At 38.4% G+C, this 17,668-nt stretch overlaps 1 protein-coding gene across 1 annotated transcript in view; it reads right to left on the reverse strand.

The window, feature by feature from the left end:
• LOC150088471 (uncharacterized) overlaps nucleotides 1–17,668 on the reverse strand; it is a 410,148-nt gene that overhangs the window by 131,192 nt on the left and 261,288 nt on the right. The window lies entirely within an intron of this gene.

Consider the following 17,668-nt stretch of genomic DNA (forward strand, 5'->3'; position numbering starts at 1 on the left):
CTAAAACACACTCTTACTCTCAATTTTGCTTTCCCAGTGCTTATGTCACACCAAACTGACTCAACACTGCCCTGTCCACCCATGTCAACTGGTTGCACTTCCTTAGATTTTGTTTCTTAACTAACAGCATAACCCCTCCTCCCTTCCTATCATTTCTGTACACATTGTACTCCCCCAGTTGCACTTCCTTAGATTTTGTGTTTCTCAACTAACAGCATAACCCCTCCTCCCTTCCTATCATTTCTGTACACATTGTACTCCCCAAATTCCAATTCTGCATACCTTATATCTGTGTGACACCACCTGTTTGATATCCCAATAATATCTGCCTTTGATGTTTTGACCAACACCTCAAATTCATCAAATTTATTTACTATACTCCTAGAATTGGTGTACACACAAGTATACATGCACCTGTTCTTATTCTTAGTTACCCTAACACAGCCCATATATTTACTTGTTCTGTGATGACTCCCAGCAGTCTCTGAAATCCCCCGCACTTTGTTTTCCAGGCTTCTGCTCATTCCAATAGAAACAGTAAAAGAATAACTTTCACCTCTGCCAGCGGTTACTGTTAATCTATTAGTCTGTATATTTCTTCAACCTAGCAGTTTTCTGACCCACCTGACACTGCCTCGATAGCATCAGCAAATATTCTTGCACCCTTTCTATATAAGTGTATCCAATCCTTGTAGAAGCAGTCCTTCCTGTTAATGGGGTAGAATTTTTCACAGACCAGTCTGAGAAAAATTCTACCCCATGAGCTTTGCACAATCTCTCCATGGCCAAATTTATTGACAAGAGAACATGAGTTTTTCAGTTCTGTAGTTCCTATATACAAAGCATTAAGCTGAGAGTATGCCTGCATTGATATCTTTTATTATAAATAGTTTACAGATTGCTTAATACTGTAGTCTGGTAATACTTTAAACTGTTAAATTAAAGTAATTCAAAAGTGATTAATCACTAGTAGAAATCAATAGTTTCCAGTTAATGCCACAGTTCTATATTTAAAACAGTGGTGCATAATATTTTACATTACATGTTGCTATTGCGATAAGCATAAAATAAAGAGAAAAATAAGTAAATAAAAGATTCTTTACTTTTATTCTATATTCATTTACACAATAGTAAAATAACTCTTCTCTGCATTAACTTCTGGAATTGACCATCAGGAGAAACTGTGGGCTCTCTAAAAAAAAATTGAAATTGGAAGTTTTCTGATTTTCTCCATAAAAATGAGAAATTTTCCTCCACTCTGCCATTTGATTGCTGAAATACATCCATTAACCACTCAACATAAGATGGCAACCTGCTCTTTGATGATGGAACCAGTAAGTTTCAAAACTGGTCTTAGTAGTGGCTCAAGTTCTTAATTGATAACAGATTCACCTAATGGGTGAATTGGTGGGCCTGTCAGGTCCCATGTTTGTAACGATCAGTATCACTACTGCTATTGGGTTAGAGTCAAATTGGGGTTCCTAGTCTGTCACAAGCCAAGGACATCTGATGGGAGATTGAACAGTACTGATTCTCTGATGCAAGCAGAATAAGAGCCACTTTGATTCTTTTCTTTAATTCACTGCTAAATCCATCAGATCACACTTCTGTTTTGTTTTTGAGGTTGCCTTTAGATTTAGAATGTGTATGTTCATGCTGCATGGCTGTATACTGGCAGTGTTTCACTGGCTTCTTCCCCCCCCCCCTTTTTTGTTCACAGTTAACAGCTTATATGCATTTGCTGGCAGGAAGTGTGTGGCCAATTCACTAAACAACCGTTGAAAACTGATGGTAGAATGGGTTTTTTTGTAGCAAATTGCATGTAGAGTAGCACGTGGGGGAGTACTGGTGCTGAATGACAGATTACATAGATAAGGACTGGGTGCAGACACTTGCGTGAGTCACTGGGTTGGCAGCTCAAGAGCATGGATGCAGGCAGATATAATGGCATTTAGCAGAGTAGTGTAGGTGAAGTTGGCAGGGGAATGCACTGGTTTTGGGCAGTGTCTTTTTCTGACAGTGCAGTGTTATATCAGTTTTGATTCAAAGGTTGTTATTGTTATTATTATTTTTGGCATAAGGGCTGCTCAGGCCATTTGCACCTATCAGTGATGTGGAAGATATTCATGATGACTGTTATGCAAACAGTCAGAAACAATCATATAAGTTTATCTGTTTGAGAAAGGAGAAAAATTCTATAGGGTTGGCATAGTTATCTATGATATGACAGAGCTTCAAAGATTCTTTAAGATTAGGAAGAAAACTGAATGAGAGTTGCCGGGCATGTGAGTACAAGGTGCATTCAACAAGAATGCACTTCATTGTGAGTTGAGAATTGCAGTGTGAACACTGCGGAGGATCACTTCTTGTGAGGAGAAATAGGTGAGTAATGTGACCAATTCTTGCTCTGGCTAGAATTACTTCTTCCTTTCTGTTTTCCCAGAAGCTAGAGGCCCATAACTGTGAATCTGGTTTTATTTGAAAGAGCTTATTGTCTGTTTTAGTTTGCCATATAAGTGTCCATTGTTGCTTACATAATCTTCATATATTAGATTTGTAGTCAACATATGGAACAAGAGAACATGATGAATTTGAATTAGATGGATGTTTGGTGGCATAGTCTGCACATTCATTTCCAGATATCCCAGTGTGGCTTGGGATCCAGCAAAAGATGACTGCTAGATGGTGTTCCTGAAATATGTATCGACATATTTCTTATGGTTTTTATTTAAGGATTCGTTGGTGAAGAGGTGTTTTGTAAGGCTAAAAGTGTAATCTATGAGTCCATATATATTATACTCTTTTTGATGGCCAGATGGAGAATATTTTCTAGGGCAAGCTTGACGGTGAATAACTCATCTGTATAGCTGATGCATTCAGTGGGAAGTGATACAGAGATGGTGTTAAAAGGGAAAACTGCTGTAGCACCTACTCTACTATCAGACTTTGATCCATTAGTATATATTTTCATATAAAGAGGATAATTCTCTGTGTGAGCAGTATGGAGTTGTATATTGATATTTGCAAGGGAATGTTTCCCCCATTTTAGGAAGTAATTGTTGCAGGATGGTTTAATATAGGACCATGGGGGAACTGAACAGTTTGGATCTTGGAGGACTTTTTTGAGGTGTACATTCCAAGTTTTTGATAGTGCCTGTAATCTGATACCAGTAGGCTGAACTGCACTGGGTTTATTTCTATAGAATGTTTTAAACTGTGGATCACTAAGTATGGGCCAAAATGGGATGGGTAAGCATGCTTCAAATTTTAGTTGCATAATTCAGAAGTAACATATTTCTTCTGAGACAGAGTGGAACTTCGTGGGCTCCAGTATAAAGGCTTTGTACTGGCAATGTTCTATATGTGCCTGTAGCAATCCTGAGGGCAGAATGTTGAATAGGGGCAAGGCATGTTACCACGTTCTCCCTGGCAGAGTCATATATTGGGGCACCATAATCAAGACGAGACCTAATTAGAGTTCAATACAATTGAAGCAGGGTATAGCGATCTGCACCCCATGTTGTCAAAGAACTCGGAGCATATTCATTTTTTTTCTGACAAGTTCTAAGAAATTAAGCTTACTATCAAAAATCAGACTGAGGAGGCAAATACTTTTCATAACTGATATAGGATGATTCGTGAAGTGTAGCTCTGGGTTGGGATGCATCTTTCGTTTGTTACAAAAATGAATGACACTGGATTTCTGATGTGATAGTCAGTACCCATTCCGCATCATCCATAGCTCAATATTGTTACGTGACATTTGTAGTTGCCTTTCGATGAAGTTCATATTCTGTGAACTGCAGGAAACAGTCAGGTCATCGGCTATAGATATGATTTTACAGGGTTGGGTATACATTTGTTTATATTATTTGTTCTTATTGCAAATAAGGTAGAACTGAGCCATGTTGTTATTTGTTGTTGTTATTTGGTTTTTAGGAGCATTAGCAACTAAGGCCATATTGCTTCGGGAATATGCGGTGGTCATTCCCTGACCTTTCTGCATCCTCCATATTTGGTGGGCACGGACTCGAACCCCGGTCTAATCAAGAAGCGTGTGCTATGCACTGCTGCTCCTTCCCACCTGGCTACGGAGGCGCCAACTGAGCCATGTGGAACTCCTTCCTCTTGTATATAGATTTGTGAGAGGACTTGCAGATAGCAGACTTGAAAAGTTCTGTGCTGAAGGAAGTTTTATGTGAAATATGGTAAGTGGCCTTTCAAGTCAAAGGAATGAAGATCTTTCAGGATACCAAAATGGCAAGTGGTGTCAAAGGCCTTCTATATGTCAAGGCATACCATAACAAGATGCTTGTTTCAGATAAACGCATTCCTGATGTTTGTTTCAGCTTTGACCATGAGATCCAGGGATGATCGATTTTTTTTTTAAACCAAATTGATTATCAGAGATATTTGGAATCAAGATACCAGATCAGTCGGCAGTGTATCATTTTTTCCAGGGTTTTACTCAAGCAGCTGGTAAGATAAATAGGTCTATAGTTGTGAGGGATAGAGTCATCTTTCCCTGGTTTGGGAATTGCCAGTACATAGGAGTGATGCCAGCATGTGGGGAATGAATGTTCAATGAAAATATAATTGTAGAAAGTCAGCAGCAAGGATAATGATTTGTTATCTAAGTGTTTAAGCATTATATAATGCACTCCGTCCAGACCAGCAGCACTGTTCTTTGAGGTATACATAGCTTCTTGAAGTTCAAGCATAGTAAGTGGCCAATTGTATGATAAACAAGATGTGGTTTTGAAGTTCAATCAAGATTTTTCAGCTGAAGCTTTAATCTTCTGAAATGACTGGTCGTATACAGTTGAGGCAGACAATTGTGAGAATATAGACCCTAGGGCATTTGCAATTTCTGCAGGAGTACACAGCTCCTGTCCATTCCAGTTAAAAATTGGGGAGGATAAAAGAGGAAATTTGCCATTTAGTTGTTTTATTTTTCTCCATATTATTCTAGAATGTGTATTTTTATTAACTGAATTTGCAAATCGGACCCAGGATCTCTTTTTGCTTTTTTCGTGATATGGCGAGCCTTGACTCTGAGTCTCTTATAATTTATAAGATTATTGGTAGTAGGATGTTTGCAGAATATATTCCAAGCTTGGTTTTTCCCTTTTTGGCACTCTTACAATCCTCATTCCACCAATAATTTATGGATCTATAGGAGCTTGACTGTGACTGCGGGTTGGCAATAGATGCAGCTGCTAGGATTTGTTTAGTAATATAGTTGGTGGCTATGTCTATTGGACAAGATTCGATGATCTGATTATCAAAGGATACATGATAAGTGTACTTTGCTCAATCAGCCTTGGAAAATTTCCATTTCATGCATTTTCTGAAGTTACAGAATGTGAAGTTTGAATTTTACAGATTAGTGGATAGTGGTCACTGTTGAGTGGATCTTCAAGAGCTGTCCACTCAATAAAAGGAAAGAGGATTGGAGAGCAGATAGATAGATCTATTGAGGAGACTGTTCCTGTTGGGAGATTGATATAAGTTGGTGAACCAGTATTTAGGATGGTTAAATTTTGCCTGTCAATGAGCATTTCAATGAATTAGCATTAGCATTATTTGAGGCATATGATGCAAGAAAGCAAGTTTATACGGCATCAGCCAAAAAAAAAAAAAAAAAACCCATCCCGTCACTCCAAATGTTTGTCTAGTTCAGCCTTAAATTTATTTACGCTATCAACTTCCACAACAACAGATGGAAGTCTGTTCCAGCAATCAACTACCAGCTGGCTATGAAGGCAAACTTCCGCACATCTATTCTACAACTGTCTTCCCTCAATTTGAATCTATGCCCCCTCAGGTTCTAAATCTGAGCAAGCGGGAGTATCACGTCAGCATTGAGCCTGCTCAAACCATTCAAGGCCTTATTCACCTCGATCAGATCACCTCGCAGGTGCCTAGTCTCCAGATGCTGCAACTTGCAGAACTTAAGCCTTTCTTCGTAAGCACACCCCCTTTGTCCCTCTAATCAATCTTGTTGCTCTTCTCTGTACTCGTTCTAGCAACTCTACATCTTTCCTAAAATGAGGCCTCCAGACCTGTATACAGTACTCAAGGTGGCCTGACCATTGCCTTATTACAAAGGGATAATCACGTACGTCCTTGTCTCTACTAGAAAAATTCCTATATATCATTGACAAAACTCCAAAACTTCAGGAGCTGGAGTAGATATTTGCACTGAATATTTGATTAAAAAATACTAATAAAAGATGCAAGGCATTTTCATCTAAATGTTTCAGCATCATATGGTAAAGTATATTGAGACCAGTAGCTCTTGATTGATTCTCACAATTCAGACATTGTAAGTGGTTGATTATAAGGCAGAGTTAAGCAGGTATTAAAGTTTAATTTTTTTTCTGCTGTATTTTTAATTCTTTGAAAAAAAGGATCATATGTAGTTGTTGCAGATACGTTAGCCTTGGGAGGTGTACATAGGTGTGGGGCCCAGTCTAAAGCTGTACATAGTTGCATATTACTGATTACTGTACATTCTTGTTAATTCTTATTATGTATTTCTGTATATAGGCAAATTACTGTTTAAGTACCATAATATATGCTCTATTCCAAATAAATAAATTTGCAATTTTGTCAGGGAAGATAGTTCTTGTCCATTCCAGATTAGTTGGGGATCTGAATCTTTATTGACTGAGAAGTCAGATTTAATCCAAGATTCCCTTTTGGCCTGATTTCTTATGTAATGAGCTCAGTTTCTTATACTTAATGAGATTGTCAGTGTTGGGACATCTATAGAATTTATTCCAAGCCATATTTTTTTTCCTTTTTTTATTATTTCAGGCATTGTTCTTTCAATATTTGGCATGCTTATGTTTTTGGTATGGTACTGCACTATATAGCAATGGTGGTTACTAACAGCATTTAATGTGTGATATGCTCAGCAACAGAGTCAACACATTGATAATGGATGACTTGTTCATCAAATGAAGCACACAGTTTGAAATTTACCTACTCTGCCATGGAAAATTTCCACCTTGGTGCATTTACTATTTGTATCCTGCAGATTATAGGGTAATGATCACTATCGAGAGGGTCATTTAGTACTGTCCAGTCAGTATTTAGAAATAAGTTTGCAGATCAGATGGCGAAATTGATGGCTGAAATCATTCCTGTAGGGAGGTGTACATAAGTATAGGAATCAGTATTCAGGAGGGTAAGGTTCTGAGAGTCCAGTAATTATTATTATTATTATTAGCCACATGGTGCAAGGAAGCCTGAGGCTTATGCTGCACCAGCCAAAAAAAAAAAATTCTGAATTACCCTGAGAGAGAGAGAGAGAGAGAGAGAGAGAGAGAGAGAGAGAGAGAGAGAGAGAGAGAGAATGAACAAGAGTCCGAAATAGAAGGGAATCACAAAAAAAGAGAAGAATGATGATATCCAGCTCAGGACTGATTCTATAAATGGATAAATGATTTTTCTCATTTATCCATTTGAGAGGATCTCCATAATGGATGGTGGCTATTAAAGTCACCAAATATACAGAATGGAGATGGGATTTGAGTAACTAGTTCTTCAATGTATTTTGTCACATATGTATCATTTGGTGACAGATACAGGGAAACAATTGTTATCAGAATGCCAAGCATAATGCAAACAGCAACTGCTTCCAAGAAAGTTTGAAGGATAATATGCCTGGATGGGATTTTATTGCCTACTAAAATTCTACACTTCCATGCATGGATCGGGTTGAGTTATGTCTTTTCTATATAAAGTGAAGTTTCTAATCTTTGGAGAAATTTGTGCCATTAAGTTGGTGTCTTGCAAACACATAATCATGGAGTCATATTGGGAGATCAGATCACGAAGATCATCATTGCTACCATGCAAACCTCTGCAGTTCCATCGAATGATATGTTCCATTATTTACTTCTTAAGAAGAAAGATGAGTCTATCTGATTCTGCGATGATCTGATTTTGTTTTCTGGGAAAAGTAGGGTGCCCAGATTGTTTGTTGCCTTTTGCATCTTTATCTTCAAAATATATTCAGTTTCCATATCATCATCTAAATGGATTTTAAGTAGTTCATCTGGAGTGGGTGTATCATTATCATCACACATACTAGTTTGGTTTATGTCTTGCTTCAACAGTATTTTGCTCATTTGATTTCTCAGCTACCTCATTACCTGAATTGTTGTCAGATGGGACTGAGTGGGGTGTTATTAGTCTGAGCTACTAAATGTCACTTGGAGGATGAACGTCTCAAGAGCACAGATCGGGCCATTCTGCAAATGATACATCTGGGGAGATTGATATATCAGTTTCAGTATTTTGTTTGCTTTGTGTGATTATAACATAAGTACATATTGGCTGAGTTGAGACAAACTGCTGTACTCTTGGATTTGTCTTCCTACCTTCCATTTTCAAGTTTTAGAATATGCTGGGTGTGCATCTTTGCAATTTGGCACACAAGTGAGGTTGCCATGCATTCACTCTGAGAGTTGATCTTTTGAGCCACAGTTTGGACAAGTAGCTTCTCCTTGGCATGCAGTCTGGGAATGACCATATTTCTGACAGTTATAGCAACATAAGCCTCAGGCTGCCTTGCACCATATGGCTAATAATAATAATAATGAATTTGGAATATATGGTCTCACTTTATAGTTTAGATAACTAGCTCTGACTGACATTAGCATAAGTAGTGTATCAAAAGTTAGTATTATACTATGTGTGAGGATTAATTTGCTTTCTTTTTGAGTCATGACCTGCCTAGCTTGAGATACTTTCTTGATCCATCATTTCCTGTACTATCTCCTCCTCCTCTGAGACATCTAGAAGATCTCACTCAGTTATTACTCCTTTTGAGGAATAACTTTAACTGGTAATAGTTGTCATTTTCAGAATTAGTTCTGAATGTTGTTGTTGTTGATTTGCATCCATATGTCTCAAACTCTTTGGCTCATTAGAAATGTATTCTTCTACATCCAGTTTTACTCCTTATAGCCCTAGAGGTTTCTCCCCGCCATGTGGAGGCAGGAGCAGTGCCACCAGTGACAAGAAGAGGTTAATAGTTAGTGCTAGAATCACTATAACAAGAAAGGTGTCTTTCCTTTCTTTTAGTAGACTTATTTCTTTATTTTGAAGAGCAAAATTAAATAACTGTGTGTAACTTAGAAGACATTAATGTGCTTTTTAATGAACTGAAATGTGAAAGGAGGTGCTTATAATCACTTGAGAAATTGCCAGTCATTCACTTGCCACTCTGGAACCTCTTTGAGTAGTGCAAACAAGTGCAAGGTTTCCTCTAAGCTGCACCCTGTATAGCTGTGCAGTGGTTTTGGAAGTGCTTTGCTTTGCATTAGATTTTTTGAGTATGCACTGCATTCTGGAATGCAGTCAAACATGGCTACACTTGAGTCCCAGTCTGTCAGGGACTTCTTGTGAACATTCCACATATTTCTATTACTGGAATAAAAATTATGCTATATATCTGTTAGGAAAACCGTATGTGCAGGAAGATCTGTAAGTACCACAGCACAAATAGTTATTCTCATTAATTTATTGAAACATTAAAACAATACAAATTTTACAAAACAACTAAAATATTAATTCAAACAATTTATCAAAAAAGAACAAAATTAAAATAACTCTTGCAAAACAGAATTAAATCCTGTTAATTTTTGTCATTATCTTTAAATAAAAATTGCAATCTTCACTGCTTCTCTGTGAATATAGTTTGATATAGTTGTGTTAATAAAATCTTCATTGCCAATGACAAAATTTCATGCCTTTTTCTTTTTCACTCTGCCCTAATGCACTCAGTCTGCGCAGTACTTTCTCCCACTGATCATGAAACGTTGGCACGGCTGTTCACGTAAATCAGTCAAAACTTGACTTAATTAAGATATCGCATGTATTCGATAATTTGTTGAACAAAACACTTATTCCCACATTCACCACCTTCAGTCTGCACAGGTAGCACAGTGCTATCGTCACCGTCTTCCCCACACTGAGTAGAAAAGGCTGGCGATCGAATTCAGTGAAGGCCTCTGCATGAGCGGGCACGCTCCCCTCTTCTTCTTCGTCATCAGAATCACCTTGGTTAAAATCAGCATGTTCTTCATCCTGGACTAATGCAACAATTTCTTTCTCAGTTAAAATATAAATAACTAGAATCATCGGCATCGTTGTTTAACCATGCCTGTGTATCATCTTGCCCATGCTCGGAAAACCTGGGAATCCCTTGAAATAAAGTTACAATTTCACCTATGTCTTTATTCAAATCTTGCACATGTGCGTGTAAGACAGCACCCCAAATTTTATGCTATGCCATTTTCAGATTTCTCTGTGACAACATGTTCCAGGCATCTGCTAACATGTAGCAACAATCCTTAATGTTGAGCTTCTTTGAAAACTCAACCACACTCTCTTCATCTCCCTCCGGTAGCAGCAAACGATGCAAGCTTGTTTTTTGTACATCTTTTTTAGTTTTTCTATAATGCCTTGATCCATTGACTGCAGCAGGGCTGTAACATTTGGCGGTAAAAACTTGACAATGAAGTTCTCGTCAATTGACTTCATTTTTTCAAGAGATGGTGCATTATCAATAATAAAACTTTACCAGCTTTACCCTCATTTTCTCATTACCTCTTCACACTTGGAATAAATGCTTGGCTAAACAAATCCAAAAAATTGGAATTCATCCAAGCATTTTTCTGTCTTTTATATCGTATTGGTAGACACTTTACCTTTAAAGCATCTTGGATTCCCCAATCACTAACAATGGTAAAACATGCTGTCCACTTGCAGTTGCACACACAATAACTGTAAAATGCCGTTTGTTAGCTTTGAAACGAGGAGCAGCCATTTCGAGTTGTGATGAAAGTGATTTATGAGGGAGTGCCTTCCAATTAAGAACAGTTTCATCTGCATTGTAAACCTTGGAAAACCTTTTCCTCTGAAATTTTCAGAAAAGACTCTTTAAAAGCTTCTGTTTCCGGGACATCACCCGATAAAGTGTCTCCTTGAATTTCAAGCTTCCTTATGCTGTGGGGAGATTTGAAATTTTTCAGCCATCCTATACTGGCTTTAAATTCAGATGGGCTTTTAAAATTTTGATTCAATTGTAATGCCTGAAGAAACAAAACGCCTGAAATAACCTCTCACTGCAGTAGCTCGCAGCACAATGGGTGAAAGCTAACCGGCCCTCTCACCATACTCCCACGCTCACAATGGTACAACAAACAATGACGCAACAAGGTGACGGGAGACTACCCTGGGTACACACAGTAGTTAAAGCCAACATTCGATTTTTAATTCCTGTAATGACAAATTAAGACTATGCTATACTAATTATTTTACTATGCTATACTGGCACCACCTTTAAAAATATCCTGCCGGCACCCATGATGGGAAGTATTGCAACTGGCTTACCTAGAAAGCTGGCAGGAGAGATAGAATACAGTTAGCAAAGTGTGTACTATCTCACTGCAAAAACCTCCTCAGCTGGAGGCTTTTGCAGTGAGAAAATGGTTATAGCAAAGTGAGTCCTTGAGGCTGTCACAGACATTCTCTCAGATATACCAGACAAGCTGTACTTCCTACCTGGGAGTCTAAAACGCTGATATTCGGGTGACACTCAAGTCAAGTGGACCCAATTTCGACCAAGTCTGGACGGTCTGTGACAGCCAAATCCTCTGCTTGCACCTTCACGATGGTGGGACTGTTAGTAATCCTGGGTATAACCTCCATGCACAAGTACATGTTGGGTGACCACCCAGGTGTGAACCAACGTAAGCAGGGGTCGAGGTGTGGCACCCACACCACATAAAGGAATGCCGCCCCTCTATGTTACCAGGCAGTACTAGGTGGTAGATAACTCTCAACAACCGGGGCAATACCACCACTTTGCTTATTGGAGGCTTGAAGTGGTGGAACACATGTTTAGTCTCTAGAGCTAAGTTCCGGTCAACCCTTCCCCATCTCTTCCATCATGCAGTATGATTGACGACTTTTCAGGTTATGATGGACATCGTGGCGAGATCCAACATTCCTTACATTTCAAGGGTACAGCTCTAAAACGGTGTTCGCAGGCCGGCTGCTAGTTAGTACACCGCACCGAACCTATTGGTAACTCTCTAGGAGGCTTCCGGATCAGCTAGTGTATAATCCTGCTACCTCTACTCTGCCAGATAGTGATTGGAGGGAGTCCGAGTAGTGTGTATGCGGGGAGCATTGTCGAGGCCACGTTATGTCAAGGATCTGGGTATATTCTTACCATGTGTACACTATATCCAAAAATTTCATTACTTCATACAGAATGTCCCACCTACTTTTTCTTACTATTGAATACACCATGAATTGTCAAACTAATAGAGCAAGCTTATCTGCGAAAAGATCTAAACCTCACAAACACTTCCTAATTCATTTCACAAATATATGTGGTCTCAATTCTAATCTCAACGATGTCCATTTCCATTTGCAGTCTGCCAAACCCCATGTACTTTTTCTGCCAGAATCTCAGTTATCGGTTGATTCAACTACTGCTCATCTCAAATGCCCAAATTATTTGCAGTATGATTCCTTTCGCCTCAAAGGTGATACTTGTGCATATGTCCATTTTGATATTCCCTGTCAGAGATTTGGCAATTTGGAATCTCCTCTCTTTGATCTTCTCTGGCTTAAAATCTCTCTACCTCATTGTGTCAAATTCATCTGTTGTCTCTACCGTTTTCCCAACCCCACTAATCACTTGGAGCTCTTTGACTTCCTCTCTTTGCAACTTGACTTTCTCCAGTCCAACTTTCCTAACAGTGAGGTAATTTTCCTTGGTGATTTTAATGTTCACAACTCCAGCTGGCTTCCGTTTTCTAGTCACACCGACCCAGCTGGTCGAGATGCTGAGGCTTTTGCAATTACTAATGACCTTGCACAGACTGTTCATTTACCTACAAGAATACCGGACAATCCTAACCATACAGCCAACACGCTTGATCTTTTTCTCACAAACAACCCTTCTAAGTACATGTTCGAAGTGAGTGGTCCTTTAGGCACTTCAGATCACAACTTGGTGATTGTCTCTTCTCCAATGGAGCCTTTATCTCATGGCTATTCCCAACCTCGTGTTGTTTGGCATTACAAGAATGCAAAATGGGATGACCTGTAAGATTTCTTTTCTTCTTTTTCTTGTTCGGATTACTGTTTCAAAACTTCTGATGTCAACGTCTGCTCGGATCGTGTCAGTGAAATTATTCTTGCAGGAATGGAATCCTTTATCCCACACTGCACTTTAAAATCTCATCCTTTATCTAAACTTTGGTTTTCCAATAAATGTGCTAAGGCTGTTCAAGAGAAGAATGTTGCATATCATAATTGGCTTGTTTCTATTTCTTCAGTTTCATTTTCTGCCTACACCAAAGCTCGCAACAATTGTAAAGCAGTTATTAATCAGTCCAAACTAGAGTTTGAACAGGCTAAAAGAATAAAACTTGCTTCTTGCCCTAATGGTAGCCGAGCATTCTGGTCTCTTGCCAAAGCTATTGGCCGCAACTTTTGCCCATCTCCGCTCCCACCTCTGTCCAAACCAGATGGTTCTGTTGTCACTTCAGCCAAGGATAAAGCTGACCTGCTAGCATCCCATTTTTCTTCCAACTAATGTAATAATGATCTTGGTAAAACACCTCCCACCATTCCCAACATGCTCTATTCAATGCCTCCTGTGGTCTTCCATCAAAAGGTTGTCAGAAGGATTTTGATAAATCTAGATGCTAAGAAAGCTCCAGGTCACGATGGTATTTCTCCACCTGTCCTCAAAACCTGTGCTCCTGAACTTACTCCTATTCTTTGCCGCCTTTTTTCACTTTCTTATTCCAAAGGTATTTTTCCTTCTGCTTGGAAATTTGCTCATATCCAGCCAGTTCCTAAAAAGGGTGACAAATCCCTCCCATCCAATTATCATCCCATTGCAGTTACTTCTACTCTTTCTAAAGTAATGGAGATATCAATTAACCGCCAACTTTTAAACTACCTAGAAACCTTCCGTCTGATCAGCGATCACCAGTATGCATTCCGTGAGTGTCAATCCACTGGCGATATTCTGGCTTATGTTACCCATTTATGGACTAATTCAATGGAAAGGTTCGGTGAAACACAAGTAGTTGCTCTTGACATCTCAAATGCTTTCAATCGTGTTTGGCATAAAGGTCTTCTAAACAAGCTTCCATCTTATGGTTTGCCAACTGTTTTTTGTAATTGGTTATCCAGTTTTCTCTCTGATCGCTCACTGAGGGTGATAGTAAATGGTTCTCTGTCTTCTAACTTCTCCACTAATGCCGGTGTCCCCGCCAGTTCAGAAAGGTTCAGTTCTTTCCCCACTCTTTTCCTGTTGTATATTAATGACCTTCTTCCATTGACTGGAAATCCTATCCATAGTTTTGCCGATGATAGCACATTGCATTCCACTTTCCATTTTGATAAACCTTGTCCTGCTCAATCAGCTTCAACTTCAAGAAAATCTGCTGCCAATTCCTTAAATGCCGATCTCCAGTGGGGCAAAGACAACTTAGTTGATTTCAATCCTTCTAAAACTCAGTCTTGTCTTATATCTCGCAAAAAGGATTCTTCTGCTCCTATGCTTATCTTTGGTAACTCTCCGATTTCTAGGGAAAATGATATATCTCTTTTGGGGATTACCCTGACTTCTAATCTCTCTTGGCACAAGCACATTACAAATATTGCTTCCTCTTCGTCTAAAAAACTTGGTTTTCTCTTTCGCTCTCCGCGTTACTGGAAGCGTACGTGCTTTTTGGGATTGTTGACTTTATTTGTTTTCTTGATATGTGTCCTTATTCTTGATCTTATACTTTTTTATTCTTTTTTCAATTTTCCAGAGGTTGCATGATTTTGAGTATGCTGGACGGTCACTTTTGCAATTTAGATATTCTGGAGCCTTTGCAGTACACTCTGTTTGTGAATGATTTTTTGACCTGCAGTTAGGACAAATAGTAGTTTCGCCTCTGCATGTTGTCTGGAAGTGACCAAACTTTAGGCACTTCAAACATCTTAAAGGGTTTGGAATGTATGGTTGGATATGGTAGTTTAGGTAGCCTGCTTTAACTGAGGTCAGCAAATTTGGTCAATATAATATTATGTGTTGGAACAAGCTTGCCATCCTTCCGTATCATAATTATTCTTGCTTGAGTTACTTTCTGTTCTAGCAATTCCATGACTAACTCCTCTTTGGTCACGTTCAATAAATCCCACTCACTTACTACTCCTTTTGAGGAGTTCAATGTGTTATGTGGTGTGACTGATTGGGATTCCACTTACAGATGACATTTTTAATAATAATTCTGAATGCCTTGCTTGAGTAGTCTCAATTAAAAGATCTCCTGATTGGAGCTGTTTCAGCTGCTGCATTCTAGAGACATTTCTGGATGACAAAGGGAGAGAGAGTTTGCTTACTGACTGAGTCGATAAGGAATGTATTATCAGAAAAGCTGGTGTTTCTGATTTGTTAGAGTCCTTTTTTATTCTTTTTGGAAGGCTAAGATCGTCTTCCATTCTGCGGACCTCAGTATGTTGAGGGCCTGTTGGCTCTAGTGGTGGACATGCATCACAGTCCAATGTTGCTTCTTTTAGCCCTGGGAGTGAGAGCTTTTTCTCCCAGGTTTCCGGCCCCGCCATTGGAGGCAGGAGCGGTGCCACCTAGTGGCTGGAGAAGTTTCCAGCCACTAGGTGGCTGGAAACTTCTCCAGCCATAAAGGAAAATCACCTTTCTGTAAGAACCCAGAAAGGTGATTTTCCTTTCTGGGTTCTTACAGAAAGTACAGAACCACTTACAAAGAAATGAGGATGAGAAAAGCACTGGAAAGAAAGCAGAACGAAATCACTGAGAAAGATCACTATATATTGCTTAGGAAAAATCACTTGGCACTCGGGGCCTAGGAAGGAATAATGGTGGTACAACATTATTTAAGAAGTGCATTCCTCATCTAATTGAGCAATTCTCTGTGGCTCATTGAGAAAATTTGGGGTTGGTAGATGCCTAGAAAGATGTGCCAATGATGAGGGAACAGGGATGTTTTTGAGAACAGTTTATACCATTATTTGTAGGTCTTCAGTTCAAAGATGTGATTTTGAGGAAACAGAAATTGTCACTGAAAATGAAACTGGTTTATTTAAGTAGCTATATTAACTGAGTTGGCTCTCTAGATATTTTGCTGTAAACACTCTAATAAGGAATTATGAATCATTTATAAGATTCTTTGATCACTAAGTTTCAGAAAACAAATGATCCATTTGCAAATATTATTTAAAAAAAAAAAAAAAAACTTTCTGATAGCAATTATTTGATAACATAACCCTGAATGCATCAAACAATGTATTAAGTAAATTAGCAGAGTTGACTAAATGCTTTTAGAAATTCCATACTACAATAGAAGCTGCACAGCTAGTAAGGGCAAAAATCTCCAAAGAGGGCAATATCTTGTTACAGTAGTATCTTGGGACAGCAATGTCAAAAAATTTATTTCATTGGCCACTAGTGATGGAATATTCAGAGGTGATTCAATTTCTTTTACATTCACAAATTTAAAACAGGAAACCCTGCAGCATCAATATCATTTTCCATCCATGCCCCTTACATCACCTTCATCGCAATCTTCAAACAAGTTGATCATCTCATTCAGTATTTGTCCTCATCTCCAATTTGATTCTGCTCATCTCCTATGGTTTATTCTGCAATAGGCCACAGTTTTTTCAAGCATTTTTTTAAAATTCTGCACAGTGAGTGATTCCCACACATCAGCTAAGATGTAGCAGCTATCCTTGAGACTGAGCTTTCAGAAAAAGCTATGACGCTTTCTTTGTTGCTTTCTGCTAAAAGTAAATGACAAAGACTTGTGTTTTAAAGATTCTCTTCAACTTTACAATGACTCCCTGGTCTATCTGTTGGAGGAGTGCAGTAACATTTGATGGAAGGAACATGGCCTTGAATCTGTCGTCTATTTTGTTTAATGTTTCCACTGAAGGATGTGATGGTGCATTGTTTAGGATAAGCAAGACCTTTCCCATTTTGCCTTCTCGTTCACAATACTTCTTGACATTCAAAATAAAATCATTGGTAACCCATATCAGATTACAAAGGGTGTTGAATAACAGATTACAAAGGGTTATGTTTAGTTAATGTTTGTATGTATGTATATTAATTAAGCTATGTATGCAAGCATAAATTTATTTTTATTTTGCTAACCTGTGGATAATATTCTTCTGATTTTCACGTATCATTTAATTTTGTTAATTGGTAAGGTAATAAAAGTGTAAATTTGTGCTTTATAACTTCATTTTTATAGTCTGTGGATAATTTTCCATTATTAGAATTGCCATTTAATTGAATCAAAATTCAATTCACAAACATGATCACAATAACTGGCGCTTGCTGTAATTATTTTATGGCACCAGCATAAAAAATAAAATAAATGCTGACTTGTTCGGATTATTGATCAGATTTTCGACACTCTACTGTAGCAGAGTAGTGCAGTAGCACATGCTCTTTGAGTGGACTATGGTTCAAACCCGTGACTACTAAATATGATTAATGATTATATTCATGATTTATTGTAAATTATTTTCACCTGGTGGTCATGCTGCAGTATAAACAAGAATATAAAGGCAGATTTGACCATAAATT

The sequence above is a fragment of the Mastigoproctus giganteus genome, chromosome 3 (assembly GCF_048544385.1).
Source record: "Mastigoproctus giganteus isolate SK-2022 chromosome 3, ASM4854438v1, whole genome shotgun sequence".
NCBI lineage: Eukaryota > Metazoa > Arthropoda > Arachnida > Uropygi > Thelyphonidae > Mastigoproctus > Mastigoproctus giganteus.